General features: G+C 43.0%; 1 protein-coding gene across 13 annotated transcripts in view; it reads left to right on the top strand.

Annotated features, from left to right (window-relative positions):
* DOCK10 (dedicator of cytokinesis 10) overlaps positions 1-15,648 on the top strand; it is a 219,449-nt gene that overhangs the window by 92,007 nt on the left and 111,794 nt on the right. The gene's annotated exons all lie outside the window — the stretch shown is intronic.

Genomic DNA, 15,648 nt, shown 5'->3' with positions numbered 1-15,648 from the left:
CAGTTTGGTTGGCAGGATGACACTGGCAATAGTTAGCCCTTTCCCCATGCAATTTTCCTGATGCAAATCTTCCTCCAGTTGCTCTTTCTACCATTAGAGAAGCATAGTTTCCCCTAATGGGAAAGGAGATAAATGCTGAGGCAATGCCGGGTTGGTGGTGGCATTAAACCCTCTCCTAAAGTGCTGTGGCAGGTTCAGGAGGGATGAACAAGATAGTGTCTGAATTGATTAATGTTGGGGAAATAGAAATGCTGTGTTATCGATGTGCAAGAAATTAAAGAGACAGCATGTCCACTTGAAGAATACATGTTTTTCTCATGTCCAGTCTCAGGAATCCCATATTTAATCTTTGGCTTCTTCCATCAATGAGACTGGGTGAAAGATGATGGAGAAAATATCTGCCTGAGATTCTTGAGAGCCACTGTCACGCAGAGTAGATAATCGCAAGGTAGATGGGCATCATAAGCAGATCTGGTATGGCAGTTTCCTCTGTCCCTATGCTAAATCTCCTTTGACCTTTCAGATATGCAAGGATTGTTGGGGGCATAGTTAGAGGTCTGTACAATTGTGGCCAGGAATTGAGACTCTGTGGCCCTCAACAATTCATTTCCCCTCTCCCGTGGTTACTATTCTATCTGCTTATTCTGAAAAGAATTTTGAATCTTTGACAAGATACATATTGTATTCTGGTCTCATAATATGGTGAGCCTTGGTTCAGGTTTCTAGACAGAATATTAAGGTGGTTTTTTTGGAGCTGGTGACCTACTGCCCTGCTTCTAAATGTCTCTTCATTTTCATCAGGAAGATTTGAAAAATAAATAGTGGTGTATGTTTTGGTCGACCTTATTTGATCAGTCTTATTTTGTCGATCTTATCAGGTCAGCGTATGATTTGGGACATCTCATCTGCCTCATTCTTATTGTGGAAATATCTCACTGCCAATTAACTAGCATTCTGGATCAATCTACGTTAATGCAGCAAAATGGAACTCATTTGTAGCTTCTAGTTTAATGTTGCAAATAGTGGTTTTTGGAGAGTTTTTGGAAGAAACAGGGCACCCTGATCTAGCAGGGAAGGTCTCTTTGTGGAAGATGACTAACAAGCATGCAGATGTACAGCCTTGTTTGCATCAGAATACTTATCAATCCCCATTGAATTGGCTGGGTGGGCACCTTAATTCAGAATGTGTGTTTCCTTCCAGAGCTGCTAGTTTGAAAGTACATATACAGGATTCATTTATTTGCCAAAAATGCATACGCTGCCAAACTTAAGGGAGGCGGGGCAGGAATAACATGGCAGTCAACAGCATGAAATCAACAATATAAATATATTCACAAAACAAGTTAAAAATACACAAATCAGAAGATCAGATTAATACATCAGTATGACTGGATCACCTCTCAGTGAGTGAACACTGGGTTACACAGGGGTAGGACTGCACCAAGAATAATATTTTGTATGTGGGGTGTGTGTGTGTGTGTGTGTGTGTGTGTGTGTGCAAGCCACATCCTGATTTAAAAACAAAATATTGGAGCACTAAAATAAAATTGTTGCTTTTAATAACATTGGTGGTTCTGATTTCATATGCAACATGAGCTGAGCTGTTGTAAACTGTGGCAGCTTACAATAGGAAAGCACTACTCCCTGCATCTTTGAGTTTGAATTAAAGTAAGTTGCAGTCACTGTGGCCTGCTGTCCTGTTCAGGCATTTCTCAGTGGCTTGTTTTGCCTTCAGAAAAGTGTTTGAAACATGGATTCCCTTGACTTCACTTCTGCAGTTCATAACCTGTGCCTTCCCACCCAATATTTCACAACTGGAGCACACTAAATACTTGTCCCAAAGGCATTTCTGCTGTCAGTATACAGCGAGTCTTCCATCCTCCGCAGAACAGCTGCAGTTTTCCTCATTGTATTCTGTAAGGCCAGGATGCACTGACCAGCCACAGTGAAGGTGACTATGACTTCTACCATACAATGCATACATAATTCAGAATCATTCCCTAGTTTTGTTGAAATCAGCTTTATAATATTACTGTGTCATAATGTCTAATAAATCATCCCTCATTCATTTCTGCCACTATGCGGCGAACTGTTACTGGCTTCTTCTTTTGTTAACAGTAATGAAAACTGTTGATTTGAGGCAAGGGTCACCAATCTTTTCAGGCTAAGAAGATGGCGTGGGTGGCAGTGGCTGCTGTGGTGGTTCAGGTGTGGAATAATCCAAATTGCTGCCACAACTGGAAGTGCATAAAAAGAGACAGAATCACACAATGGTCCTGGTATGCTGCCCCATCAACCCACTAGCCCCCACCCATCAATGGGGGGAAAGGCACTCAAATTGGCTACTGCCATGTTTGCTTATAGAGAGAGAAGCTCTTTGCACCTCTCCTGTGTTCAGAATAGATTGCAGGATGAGTATCCTGGCATCTAATGTTTAAGGGGGGGGGTGTGTTCACTGTAAGCCAGTGATGGCCAGACTTGGCCCTCCAGCTGTTTTGGGACTACAACTCCCATCATCCCTAGCTAGCAGGACCAGTGGTCATGGATGATGGGAATTGTAGTCCCAATTTGTAGTTTGGCCATCACTGCTGTAAGCAGATGTTAGTGATGCTCTCATTAAATTATGAACTGGTTGCAACTTGCAACTGCAACTATTTTTTTTATTGTAGTATGCATCTAAATCTATTTGCACTTGGAACTCCCTCCCCCCTTTTTAAAAACTTTTGCTGTGAAATGTTCCTATCACTTCCACTTATTTTTGTGTGATGTGACAATTGCATATTCAGTTTAGCTCTACCATCCCTTCAGCTTCCCTCAGTCTTCTATCAAATTCAGGTTGTCAGAGAATAATTCTAAGTTTCAGGAAGCATTCATATGATCTCAAAATTCACCAGGCAGTTTTAGGGCAATCTTATCCGTGTGCTCTTACAGAATAGTCACTGTGCCAGGATTATAATAGACAGCCACAATTCTATGATTCTATGAATCCTTTAATGGCCTCTTAGGCTGCAGTCCTGGGCTCATTTACCTGGGGTGAGATCCCTTTGAATTCAAAGGGGCTGAGCAGAAATGTAGAGGATTGTGATGTTGATAGAAATGAATGGAATTTATATTTCAATTACCTGAAGTAGAAGTTATTAAGTACCTTTGCTGCTGCTCTGATAAAAAAAAAATGGAGTGGCTTTAAAGTTTGTTTTTTAAAGCTAGATTATCTGATCACAGATTTCCCACACTGGGTGTTTCTCAGCCCAATCAACATACCTTACCTTCTTGAGTTGCTTAATATGCCTCATGGACATCCCTATTTTCATTGGAGAAATGTTGGAATGGCCAAAGCTCAGTGGTAGAGCAACTACTCTGCATGCATAAAATTCCATGTTCAATCTCTGGCATCTCCAGGAAGCATTGGAAAAAGGCTGCTGCCTGAGAACTGGAGAATCACTGTCAGTTGTTGTAGACAAGATTGGGCTAGATCAGGAGTAGGGAACTTCCAGTTTTCAGGTGAAACCTGGGACACCAGACCTCCTCATTTTGCTTGTAAGACTGTTTTCCTTGAGCTACAGCATCACATGTGGGACAGGTAGAGACCAGATATGGGGCAGGTAGAGACATGTCTACATATAGCAGGATTAAATAACTCACTGGCTGAAGTGTGGAAAGTTCAGTCCTTCTTGGTTCAGGTGCACCAAATGGTTTTCCCGGGACATGGCTGGTGTAGCTGAACCTTACAAAATCAGCCAATGTACGGGGAACTCAATGCTGCTTGGGCAGTATCCACCTTTCCCATAGACAAGATGACAAGGTATCAATATGGTGTCAAATATTGACATGTGGATGGCCCCGTCAAAGTTGATCTGCTGGGGGTGAGAGAAAAAGGGATGGGGCAAAAAGGTTCCCAACCCTTGGGCTAGATGGACCTATGGCCTGATGTGGTATAATGCAGCTTCCTATGGTCTTTGGAAACTCATATGACAAAAAACTCATGGCAGATGAAAGCGTATTTGGTTCTGAAATGCTGAAGTATTTTTCATCTTTTTTTATTCCTTTTTGTGTGTGGAAGTAACAGGCGCTCTGAAGTTGGTTGGATATATCAGTTTCCGTGGATGGAAACTATGTATAGCTCTCAACCATTGGTTTGGAACTGGAGTGCTACAGTGGCCTTTATCCATGATTAATTGCACTATGCTTCCTCCAGTGTTCGATTTGCAACCTTCAGGTCTGATCCTCTTCGTTAATCAGGCAGTATTCTACACTTAAAACAATCTGTCTTTATATCACACCCTTGAATACTCTGGCAGGATTTTAACTATACTTCAGTATTTTCTCAATGTTCCAGCATTGTGGTTCAAAGCCTGCCAAATCCTTGTGGTATTTGGCCCATAAAGCACAGTAGGGTGAAAAGAAGGAGCTTTCTCCACTCTGTCCCTCCATGTTAGGGTACCTCTGTGTTAGAACTGCCATATTTTCACTTCTTGGTGACAAGCTAAATTTTAAGGATGTGATCTAGCCGCAGTCTACTCAACCACAAAGGGCCTAGAACGGAAATGAAAATATATTCAGCTGTGCTCCTGTTTTAAAGGGCCTCCTTTAAAGGTCCAGCAAGTGGGCCCATACTACTGCTCAAAGGTCCTGTTCTGCACCCCCACCCAACCATAGCCTAAATGTACACACCACAGAGAAGCAAACTGAAACAACCAAAGGTCATAAAGACTAACCATGTTCATTGGCACAAGCTTTTGTGGTCTAGAGTCCACTTCATTAGTTAATCATCAGAACACCAGAAGGCGCCTGTTGAAGTGGATTTTAGCCCACAAACATTTATGCTGCAATAAAGTGTGTTGGTCATTAAAGTACTCTTTTGTTGCTTTTGCTGCAACAGACTAGCCTGGATACAGCACTGGAAAAAGCAAACTGAGTGGCTAAATGTCTCCATAGGAAGCCACGCTTAACTAAGCAGCAGGCTTTTTCCTCTTGAACGGGCCATTTATGGAGGGTTTGTTTTGTATTGTACAGCTGGCTGTTTGGCTGATCTTGAAAATGCTGAGTAGATCAAGTTTATTGCATTTATGGGTGGGAGTTTAAGTGACTTGTCTTCCAGCTATCTCATCATGATTTTGCTAGAAGCTTCTTGTGAAATCAGGCTCTGTGTAGTAAAATACACCTTGTTTCTGTTTTACTTTCAGGGATTTCTGTCAGTCTCTTCCTTTTCATTGGGCGCATGGGCAGATAGAAGCATGAGTGTTCCCTGCAGGGTCATAGTGTGTCAGATTGACTCTGTTATTCTGTCCTGCGCCCAGTTAACTTCACATGTGAGACTTATTTCTGAGTCATGCTTTTAAAAACCTATGCTCTCGCTAAATACAAGGGCACCAGAATATGAGAAAAGCTTGGCTGTGTCAGAGGAAAGGTCCATCTAGCCCAGTTTCCTGCTTCCCACACTGTCCAACCCTATTTTTCTGGGAATCCCAGAACCAGGGCATAAAGACAATAACCCTACCTAGCTGTTGCTCCCCTACAACGGGTATGAGGGGTATCCTCCTTCTGATTATGTATCATTATACAATACAGCAGTAGTAGCCCTTGAAAGACCCACCCTCTGTGAATTTGTCTAATCTCTTTTAAAGCCACCTAAGCTAGTGGCCATCATTACATCTTGTGGCAACAAATTCCATCGTGGCTTTTCATCACATAAGTAGTCACTACAGATAGCCTCCAGCTGCCTCCCTCCAACCAGCTGCTCTCTGTTTTCCTACATCTTGCATGGACAAGTTCTACTACACAATGTCCATTCTGCATTTGTAAGGAGTTGCGCTTTCTGTGCGGCAGCAGCTGCACTCTGCAACTCCCTGCCCATTGACATTAGGTGGGTGCCTTTGCTGCACTGTTTTTGACATCTGCTAAAAATATTTTTATTTGGGCAAGCTTACCCAAATTTGTAAAGCTTTAAGGATTAAAGGTGGGTCCCTGACCTGACCTATGACCTGTTTCAGAAAACTCCATTTATAACTGTGATTTCCCCCCGTTCCTTTCCCTTGGTTATCACCTTATGAAAACGTCAACTTTTGGATGGTTTCTGGATCAACCAGTCCAGAAACCTCTCACTATCCTGCTCCCCAGCAGTCCCATGTAGGAAGCTTTGAGGACTGTGGCCAACAAAGCAATTTGCCCTTCTGTGGCTACCACACAAGGAATAGAACATAATAGTTACAATGCAGCATGAGGTTTAACACAGATTGTACTCACTGGAGCTTTTCTGTTAGATTCCTATTCAGCAGTTGTGGGCTTTCAAGACAGGCTTTTAATTTAGGTGTTAAAAAACAGTTCAGAGGTTCCGCACAAAACCTGTAGGATAGTAATGCGATAGAAAAAGCTCATCAGGCAAAATGTGCCCCCAAGCACTCAAAGGTTATAGTCAACTTGCATTGCATCTGAAGGTGAATGAATGAATAGACTTTATTTGCGTAGCCGACAGGCCATAGCATCAAAGGACAAACACCGACAAAAATACATTACGAATATAGTTACCATAAAATCTTATGACCTATTAAAACCCTAGTGAGAACAATTTGCCTTCACAAGAGCGGCCCAGGATGGCAGATAGGAGCGGCGTGATGGTCTCGTCCCTGAGATCTTTATATAGGGAGCAAGACAAGAGAACGTGTGACAGTCTCTACGTAGCCAGCTCCACAGGGGCAGAGCCAGTTCTCGAATGAAATTTTTTGATATCTACCTTCAAGAACAGCTGAGGGTAACATATTTAGTCTGGCCAGTGTAAAGACCTGCCTGAGTTTTGGAATGGTTAAGGTAGACAAATAAGGTGCCCGAAAATCAAAGTGGGAGGGGGGCAGATAAGCGTACCAAGCACTAAATTTCTTAATATAGGCCAGATTATTCTGCTGCTCAATATCCTTCATGCGCTGGTCAATAAAGGTTTTTGCCTTGGGGAGACCCATTTTCAGGAGATGCTGTGCTTGGAGGCCACATGTAAGTAGTTTTTGATGCACTACTTTGGACCACCGACTTCTATGAGCATTTCGTGCTACTAGAGGTAGTAGTCCGGATGGGTTTAAATTTAAGCGAAGCCAGTAGTTGAATGTTCTTAACCAGGTCCAGGTTTCGACGGAGAGGAGGCCAGTCTCCAGCCGTAGGGCTGCATATGGTGCGCATGGTGGAATGGCTAGAATCTGTCTTAAAAATTTAGACTGGACCGTTTCAAGTGTGTGGCAATGATTTTCCGTCCAGATTTGGGCCCCGTAGAGTAATTGCGCCAAGGGTTTTGCTTGAAAGACCTCCAGAGCTGCTGGGATATGTCTGCCCCCCTTCGTAAAGTAAAAGCGAGACAGTATTTTGGCGCTTTGAGATGCTTTTTCCCTAGCATATTTATGATGGGCCTCCCAGGCCCCTGTTGACTGGAAAACTACTCCGAGGTATTTGAAAATTTTGACCTGTTCTATTGGCTGATTGTCCATCTCCCATCTGTGATGTCTGTGTCTCCTAGCGAAGACCATGACTTTGGTTTTTTGGTGATTAACCACCAGTTGATCTCTCCTGCAGTAGGCTGAGAATTCTCTTAGTAGCCTTTTGAGGCCTACTTTAGTTCGTGATGAGAGAACCGCGTCGTCCGCATAGAGGAGTGCTGAAATTGATTTTTCGGCCAATTTGGGGGCATGAAACTCCGGGGATGTTAGGTATTTGACCATGTCATTTATATATAAGTTGAATAAGGCCGGGGCTAAAATACAGCCCTGCTTGACTCCTTTGGTGACTGGTACAGGGCCAATTAGTTGCCCATTTGCTGAGGTTCTTACATATAACTTGGAGTCTTTATATAAGCTTTTTATCAAGAATAGTAATCTTTTGTCAATGTTGGTGGCATTGAGTTTAGCCCAAAGTTTGACTCGTGAGATCAAGTCAAAGGTCAATAAATGCTGCATATAAAGTCCCACGTGTTTTATTGACGTATTTGTCAATGAGGTGTGCTAATACGAAGCAATGGTCTATTGTTGTTCTGCCCTGTCTGAAGCCGGCTTGCTCCTCTGCCAGAACTGCCTCAGTTTCCATCCAGTCAATTAGTTTGATGTGGAGGTGTTTGGCATACAGTTTGCTGGGGATAGTAAGGAGGCTAATGGGTCTATAGCTCACTGGATCTGCCATAGGACCCTTTTTATAGATTGGAATAATTACTGCCTCTGTCCAGCAACCAGGTATTATGCCTGTTGAATCGATATATGTAAATATTGACGCCATTATAGGAGCCCACCAACTGATATTGTTCTTCATGAGCTCTGCTGGAATGTGGTCTATGCCCGGGGCTTTGTTGTTTTTCAGTTGGGCAATTAGTTTCCCCACCTCCTCTATGGAGACAGGAGGCCAATATGGTAAATTCTCGGAGTAGGCACTTGGATCATTGTGCTGAGCTTTGTCGTCATAGAAGAGGGTTTGAAAATATTTCATCCACTCCTGGGGTTCTACAGTATATGTGGGACCAATCCGCTCCTAGCCCAGGAAGCCCATAATGGTACGCCAGAAGGAGGTTGAGTCTTTCTCATTCGAGGCCTTCACTAAATTACACCGGGCCAATCTCTCAGCTTTTTGTTTTTTTACCTTTAATAGCTGTTTGTAGTTTCATCTTAAATAGATGTAAGCCATAAATAGAGAGGGTGCTCCGGTGTTTCTGTAATTCCGATAGGTTGATCTCAGACGATTCCTTGCTTGTCTACACTCCAAATCAAACCATCTCTCTTGATCCTTTGCCCGCTTTGTAACAGAATTAAGTATCTCAGTTGTTAAGAAGGTCTTTAGTCTTGCTAATAACTCGTTGAACGAGTCCATGGCCTTTTCCCTGGTATTAGCTGATACAATGGCTGAGTAGATGGTCTTCACGTCTTCTGAATGGAGGAGATAAGTTGGCTCTGTATTGAGGATGGGGGTCCATTTAATTCTTCTGGGGGCCAGTGATCCCAGATTAACAATGTGGGTGTAGTAAAGGCTAGCCGTGTGTTTGTTAAATGATGGGCCATTGAGCGCTAAAATTAGTGGGAGGTAGTCGCTTTCGGTGTTATGTCCCACTTGAAACTTCGACACAGAGTTATAGGCGAATCTTGATATCAGAATATAGTCTATCACACTTCCTCCCATCTTTGAAAAATGGGTATACTCCCCTGGGCGATCCTCTTCCTTACTACCATTTAATATCATCAGCTCCCTTCTTTTTGCGACCTGGGCTAGACATAGCCCCAAGAAGTTGCATTTATTATCTTTAGAAAGTCGTGAAACGCCTGCTTCGGTTGGACTTTCTGGGTCCTGAATCTGATTATATTGGCTATAAAGATTGTTATCATCAATTCCCATACGGGTGTTGAAATCCCCCCCCCCCCCCGATTATAATCGGTGTAGAAGGGTGGGAAGATTCTATGGAGTCTAGGAATGCCTCTAACTCTGCCCAGTTAGCTTTCACTATAGATTTTTTTTGGCAGGGGGGCAGATAGAGATTGACCACTACCAGTGCATCTCTCTTAAATTTGAGTAGGACTGCCGTGGCTAGTGAATTGCAATTTGGGAGGGCTTTTAAGGAATGTTCAAGCTCTGTGGAAATAAGGCTAGCTAAACCTCCACTAGGCCTACCTCCCCTCACAGATGGAGTAGCAAGTAGGGAGTGACAAGAATACCCATTGAACAGAATGGGGTCGCTGTGCCAGGTCTCCTGCAGAAGGATGATATCGAATCGCTTAAGAAACATTGCAAGTTGTTGATTGTTTTTCTTAGCACACCATTCTGCAATGTTCCAGGACAGCAGCTTTAATTCTTTGTCCCTCCATGGTGTAGATTTGTTGGGTCCAGGGTGTCCAGTGACCCCTTTACATCTAAAAAAACACTCCCATTAAGTTTGTCAGTAGGCATCTGCTGCATAAGGGAATGATTATCCATAACTCTTGGGGACTTAAGGGGGTGATTTGGACTTGGGGGAGTAGCTATTTCATTTGGGGAGAGTTTTAGATAGTTGAACCAGGTACTCGGAGATGTGACAGTCTGTTTTAGTTTTGCCTTACTATACACCAGCGGGAGCTGCAATTGGTCTTCCGAATGTACACATTTAAAGGCGCCTCCCACCATCTTCTTGTCCACTAGGCACTTGGGAGATATAGGCCGTGTGTGTGAACCTTCCGTAGTCTCAACATGGGCCTCCTTTTTGGTCAGTCTGCTTCTCAGGGTGTCCAGTCTAACCAAGATTTCCTTTTGGGCTGGCATCTGCAGTGACCAGAACCGATTTATTAGGGCATGTTCTTCTATGGAGAAAAAGTCCTCTCTGTTGTTCAAATGAAGTTGAGTCTCAATAGGGGCTATGTTTTCCTGCTGGTGCACTAGGCTCTGGTTTTGCTGGTTTTGTTGCATATGCACTCTATCGTTTTGTTCCTCTGTTCCTGGTCTCCCTTCCCCCTTGGCCGCCAGTAGGGAGGTTAGCGGAGCTCTATTTTCAAAGATTCTTAATAAATCTATTCCTTTCTTTAAAAATAGATTTCTTGTTCTAAAGATGAAGTTGACCAGATTATGATCTGTGAAAGTGATCAGGGCACGGACTGAATGTCCATCTTGATATAGGTAGTCTATACTGTCTATGTCAGTTGCTTTAACTGCCCCAGGTAGAATGTTGTTTATAATAGTCAGCAGGTGCCTCACGCGGTCTGTCCCTGTGCGAGGACCCAGTGGTTTTGGATAGTTCGTGAATACCATCTTTTCCGGGCTTAGGACCAGGATCCATTCTTTCTTTCTACTGGGGGCTTGGAGTTCCCGCGGGTTCCCGTCTATATTGGGGATCCCTGACTTACTTCTGCTTGCAGTTGCTACAGGGGTCCTAGGTAGGTTCAAGACAGGAGCATCCAGCTGTAGTTTGGTTGCTTTTGTCAGGCTGGGCGAACATAGGGGGAGAACGGCTGTGTGGGGGGGCTTATTTATTTGAATGTACTTGGGGAATTATTTTCACATATGGGGAGGGTTTGGTCTTTGGCGAGTCTCCCTTGTCGATCTCTTTGGTGCCTTGAGTTTTGATTTTTTTTGTGGATATAGGAGGTGATGATAATAAGTTGAAGAGTTTCTGCCACTGTTTTTTGCTTATGTGTTGGGTTTTTCTAGACGGCTTAAAATTTTTGATGTTTTTAGTTTTCTTCGTCTTGGGTTCCGGTTTTCTTTTGCATGAGTTCTTTTTGGGTGGTATGTGGATTCTAGCATCTGAGTCCAGGGTCTGATCTGTGGCTCTTTTTGCTTGTTTGAAATTCTCCACAAGCGTCAGGAGTAGGCCATTTGTTACTGCTAGGAAGTTTTTTATATTGTAGAGGTCTGTGCGTATCTGATTTATTTGATCATGTAACTGGTCACCCCTCTCTTCTATACTGTTGGCATTCGCTGTGGGCTGAGGGTCTTGCTGGTTTTCCCTGAGATTCTGAGTTGATTTTTGGTGCTTGAGGTCATTGGGGTTAGGGGAATTGGTCATCAAGGCGTTCTCAGCTAGGTCCAGTTCCTGCGCCCAGCTCATGGAATAATTTGGTCTTTCATGCTTAGTTTGTAAGTCTTTGCGTTGTATTGACCAATCCAGCACAGTAGGGGCAATTTCTTTTGGAGTGCTCTCATGCTGTGAATTCTTATTCCCTTCTTTACGGGGGAAGTAATTGGTGATTTTACTTTGCTTCCTTCGGGGCTCCCACTCCCCCTGAGGTGATATTGGTGCAATTCCCAGGTCCATATAGTTCTTTCTTGTGAGGACCATGTTGAGCGTGGAAAAAGGTAATTGGGGGGCAGTTTGTTGGAATCTCTTAGTCCTGGGTTTTTTGGCTTCACTTGGCTCAATTACAAGACGGATTATGTTTATCTTCCAGTTTCCCACCTTCAAAAGGTGGGGAGGGTTGTTTTACAAGCAAGGTTTCATGCTTGTCCCTTATTTCGGTGGGCCTCTAGGGTTTCTGCTCCCTTTTCCGTCTTTAGTTCTCAGCTTTAGGGCTTTTAACGCTTCTGTCCTGTGGTGCCTTCCCCCTTATATTTGCGAGCAGAAATACTGAGGCTGTCTCCAGTACCCTCGTCACCCTCAAAGAAGTTATAAATGACTAATAAATCAGAACGGTTTACTGCAGCAAAGTAATAGGGCTTGTGCCAGGGGATAAAATGAAGCAGAACTTGCCTTCAGTTTCAGCCGCTCCTTGTTTTTGCTGCTGCATGTTGCTGGGAGCTTTCTCTTTCTTCAACCTCTCCTGACCTAATCTTTATCCTTGCATATATTTGACCGTTTGAAACTTTTGTCAGATCAAGGCCAGGTCTTCTGTTCAATGGATGAAAGCTGTGCGTTAGTTGCAAAAACTGTAATTTATCTTCTTTAGCGTTCCTTGTTACTCTAATTAAAAGCTTAATTGAAGGCGGGAGGTTCTGGCTAGGCTGCTACCTCCGTCGCCCATCTGAAGGTGCGATTTAACTTGCATTGCATCTGAATGTGCTGTTTTGCCCCATTGCTCCAAAGAAGAGCTCTCTGAGACTGGTCAAATTTTGGGACCTCAGGCAAGCTATGGATACACTGTGTCTGCTTCTATGAAATCAATTATGAGGATATTTTTAGTCATCATTGCTGGAAGAGCCACAGCGCTGTGACTGGAACATACAATGAGAAGTTGTAGGAAGTGGGACTTGATTTAATCATTAACAAGCTACATAACATTGAAGCCAGTGCATATATAACAGCTGTGAATTGTAGGGGGAATTCTCTTTGGTTCTGGCACTAGCTCAGACCCAGGTGCGTGTTAACGATAGCTTGTCTATTGAGAATGAATATGGAAGGCTCCATTTTGCAGCCTAGTGAATAAATAGTCTGTAGAAATTGGGTGTAATAGTAGGAGCTTGCTGGTGAGTGCCTCTTTTTATAGTCACATCATCTGCATCTCGCTAACGTAATTCATTACTCATTTAAGCTAGCAAATATCAAAACAGCACTATCAAAATCCAATCCTGCATCATTCAGCCTTGGCACAGAGATTGCCTAATTGGTTCATTTCCAGGAGAGCCAGACAAGTTAAATTCAGGCGAGACAATCCTGAGACTGTTGGAGCTTTAAATTAGAATAAGCTCCATTACAAATCTCCCAGAATACATTGCTAGAAAGAAATGCACTAATTCAAACGCTGTAAGACTTTCCTGACTGCTTTTTATCCCAAGGATCTTGGTGCAGAGATAAAATGGTAGCAAAAATTATCAGGATTTTCCATCTGAAACACAGAGAAAACCTCTCAAAATGCAAGGAGAAGGGAAGTGAATTGCAGGGCTTTGTTTGCCAAATCACAACCAATTTTCTCTGGAAAGAATGAAATCAGCACTACTCAGACTGCATATCCTGAACTTTAGAACTCTGGATTATTTAGAGTCCTGCAGCTGGGAGCATAGGGAGGAGTTCAGATACTGATCCCCCATCTCATTTCTGAAACAAAATTCAGGGGTCCCCAAACTGTGGTCTGTAAGTTTCATTCTGGTGGTCTGTGGTGTCTGGTTGTCTGTGGTGTCTGTGGATTTGTGGTTGTAGATGAGAGACAGCCCATCATATTGATTTTAATTGCATTTTTAATTGCTTCTTTTATTTCTTATGTTGTATTTTATTGTACTACAGTTTGAATTCTATGGAATCACAATTGCTACAACAGGCAGAAAAATCATTAAGTGAGCCCACCAAGACTTGCAGCAATTTTCAAGTGGTCCATGAAGTGGGTGGGGGCGAGTCTGGGAATCACTGGCCCCATTCTCTGCCCCCCCCCATCCATATGTTGAGAAAGAGAAATTGTATTATGTAGGGCTTCCATGCAATTGGTCATCAACATCATGAATTCAGCTCTCTCTTTCTTTGAAGTACACGAAAAAGCACCACATCACACAGCAGCCATCTTCAAATTATTTGTGAGCTTTGCGCTATCCAATTGCCCTTTAAAGTTAGTTGGACTAAGTGTGCAAAGCTATTCTCCACTTGCCTTGTGTTATAGTGCCATTTTTGCCAAGCTTCTGCCAAAACATATAGAGCATATAGGATATTTTATTTACTTGGAAAGATTTATATACCACTTAATCCCCTTCCTCCAAAAAAAAATAATAATCTAAGTGGTTCACATAATAGTATGAAATATTCTTGGATAGGTTTGGATCACTTAATACTAAAAATCACATTGGTTTAAAATGAATGAATCTATTTTCCTTAACTGTCCATTACTACAGTTCTGGTAAAATAATGCTTTGTAACAATATACTTATCTAAAAGAAGTAATATACTATGCAGCATTGGAATGGCTCTACAAGATCCAGTTTAGAACTGTCCAGTACATGACTCTGGGGGTTTTGGGAAGCATAGCTGAACCAACACATGGGAAGTCTAGCAATTGCCTCATTTCACAAGTTGTGATGGTGGTGGCACCAGTGTAATACCAGAGGGGTAGAATGTTTTTGCACTGGCAATAGGGACACAGAACTCAAGGGTAAGAAAAACAAATGGAAAACATAGTAGTAAGAAATGTGAATCTCATAAACATGGAGTAGCTTCAGTAAAACCAATTTCTCTTTGCTGCATAAGCTAATACAATGACCATCCAAAATCAAGATTTCTGTACAGTTTGCACTTTCCCTGCTTGGCTTTCTATCCCGTTGCTTTCAAGTTTGTAATATAATACTGGCAACTTTTCTTTACTAATGCTCTTTGAGACAGCAACATCACACCCAGAACACCCGCAGTAACCTTGATCTTAGAACTTCTTAGAAGTCAGCTAAAACGCTAGGGACCATTCTAGTGTAACTGAATTGGTAGGATTTCACTATCTCCTTTATCAGATATCTTATTTGAATACTGTATTTTGAATAAGACTTGCGTACTCACCTCACATTACCTCTGTAAACTTCAGATAAATATTTGAAGTGCCTCAAAAGTCTTCTCTCTGTGTTTTTTGTTGTTCAAAGAATTTAGGTGCCTGAATATCACTGTGTTCAGTCCTATAAAAACAAACTGTAGAGTGGATGTTTTGCTTGCTTGATAGACTTCTGTTTGTACAATGAAACTTCTCCCTCCTGCTGCAGCCCCCCCCCATGCACCTCCCAGATCTGCTCCAGGGGTTGGGGTAGAAGAGAGGATGGGGAAGCTCTGTTAACACAAATGCAGTTTCAGTTGCAGGCAAGTGGGATCATCTTTAAGGATGGTCCTGGTTGCCAGCAGACTCCCAGGCCGGTTCCTCCCCCCCGGCATGGGTGGAGTAGTGCCATCATGCCAGGGTGGCACCATGATCACCCCGGCTTCTTGGCCAATCACTTTTGTGTGGGGCGATCATGGGGGGATATAAAATGGCATCGTGACGCATGTTAGGCACCTTCTTCGCACTGCCAAACACCCACCAACTCTTTATTTTAGATGTCCTCTGGCCTTGCTTTGGACTTTGGTTGGTTGCCTATTTTGGGATGGGGGGCAGGTAGGAATTTTTCCATTTGGCAGATTGGCATTGGCCACTTGGTTTTCGCCTACCTCTTAGCAATTGTCACAACTTTGTAAGGTTTGGCGGTTAGGCATTGGTTCATTGATTTGTGGGATAGGGGAGGTCAGCCAAGGGTATTCCATTAAAGGAATCCAGGGCCTGGATCCTGTCCGAAGTC

Source organism: Podarcis cretensis (genome assembly GCF_951804945.1).
Source record: "Podarcis cretensis genome assembly, chromosome: 5".
NCBI classification, from domain to species: Eukaryota; Metazoa; Chordata; class Lepidosauria; order Squamata; family Lacertidae; genus Podarcis; species Podarcis cretensis.
Note: the sequence above shows the minus strand (reverse complement) of the source record. Positions and strands in the feature narration are given on the sequence as shown.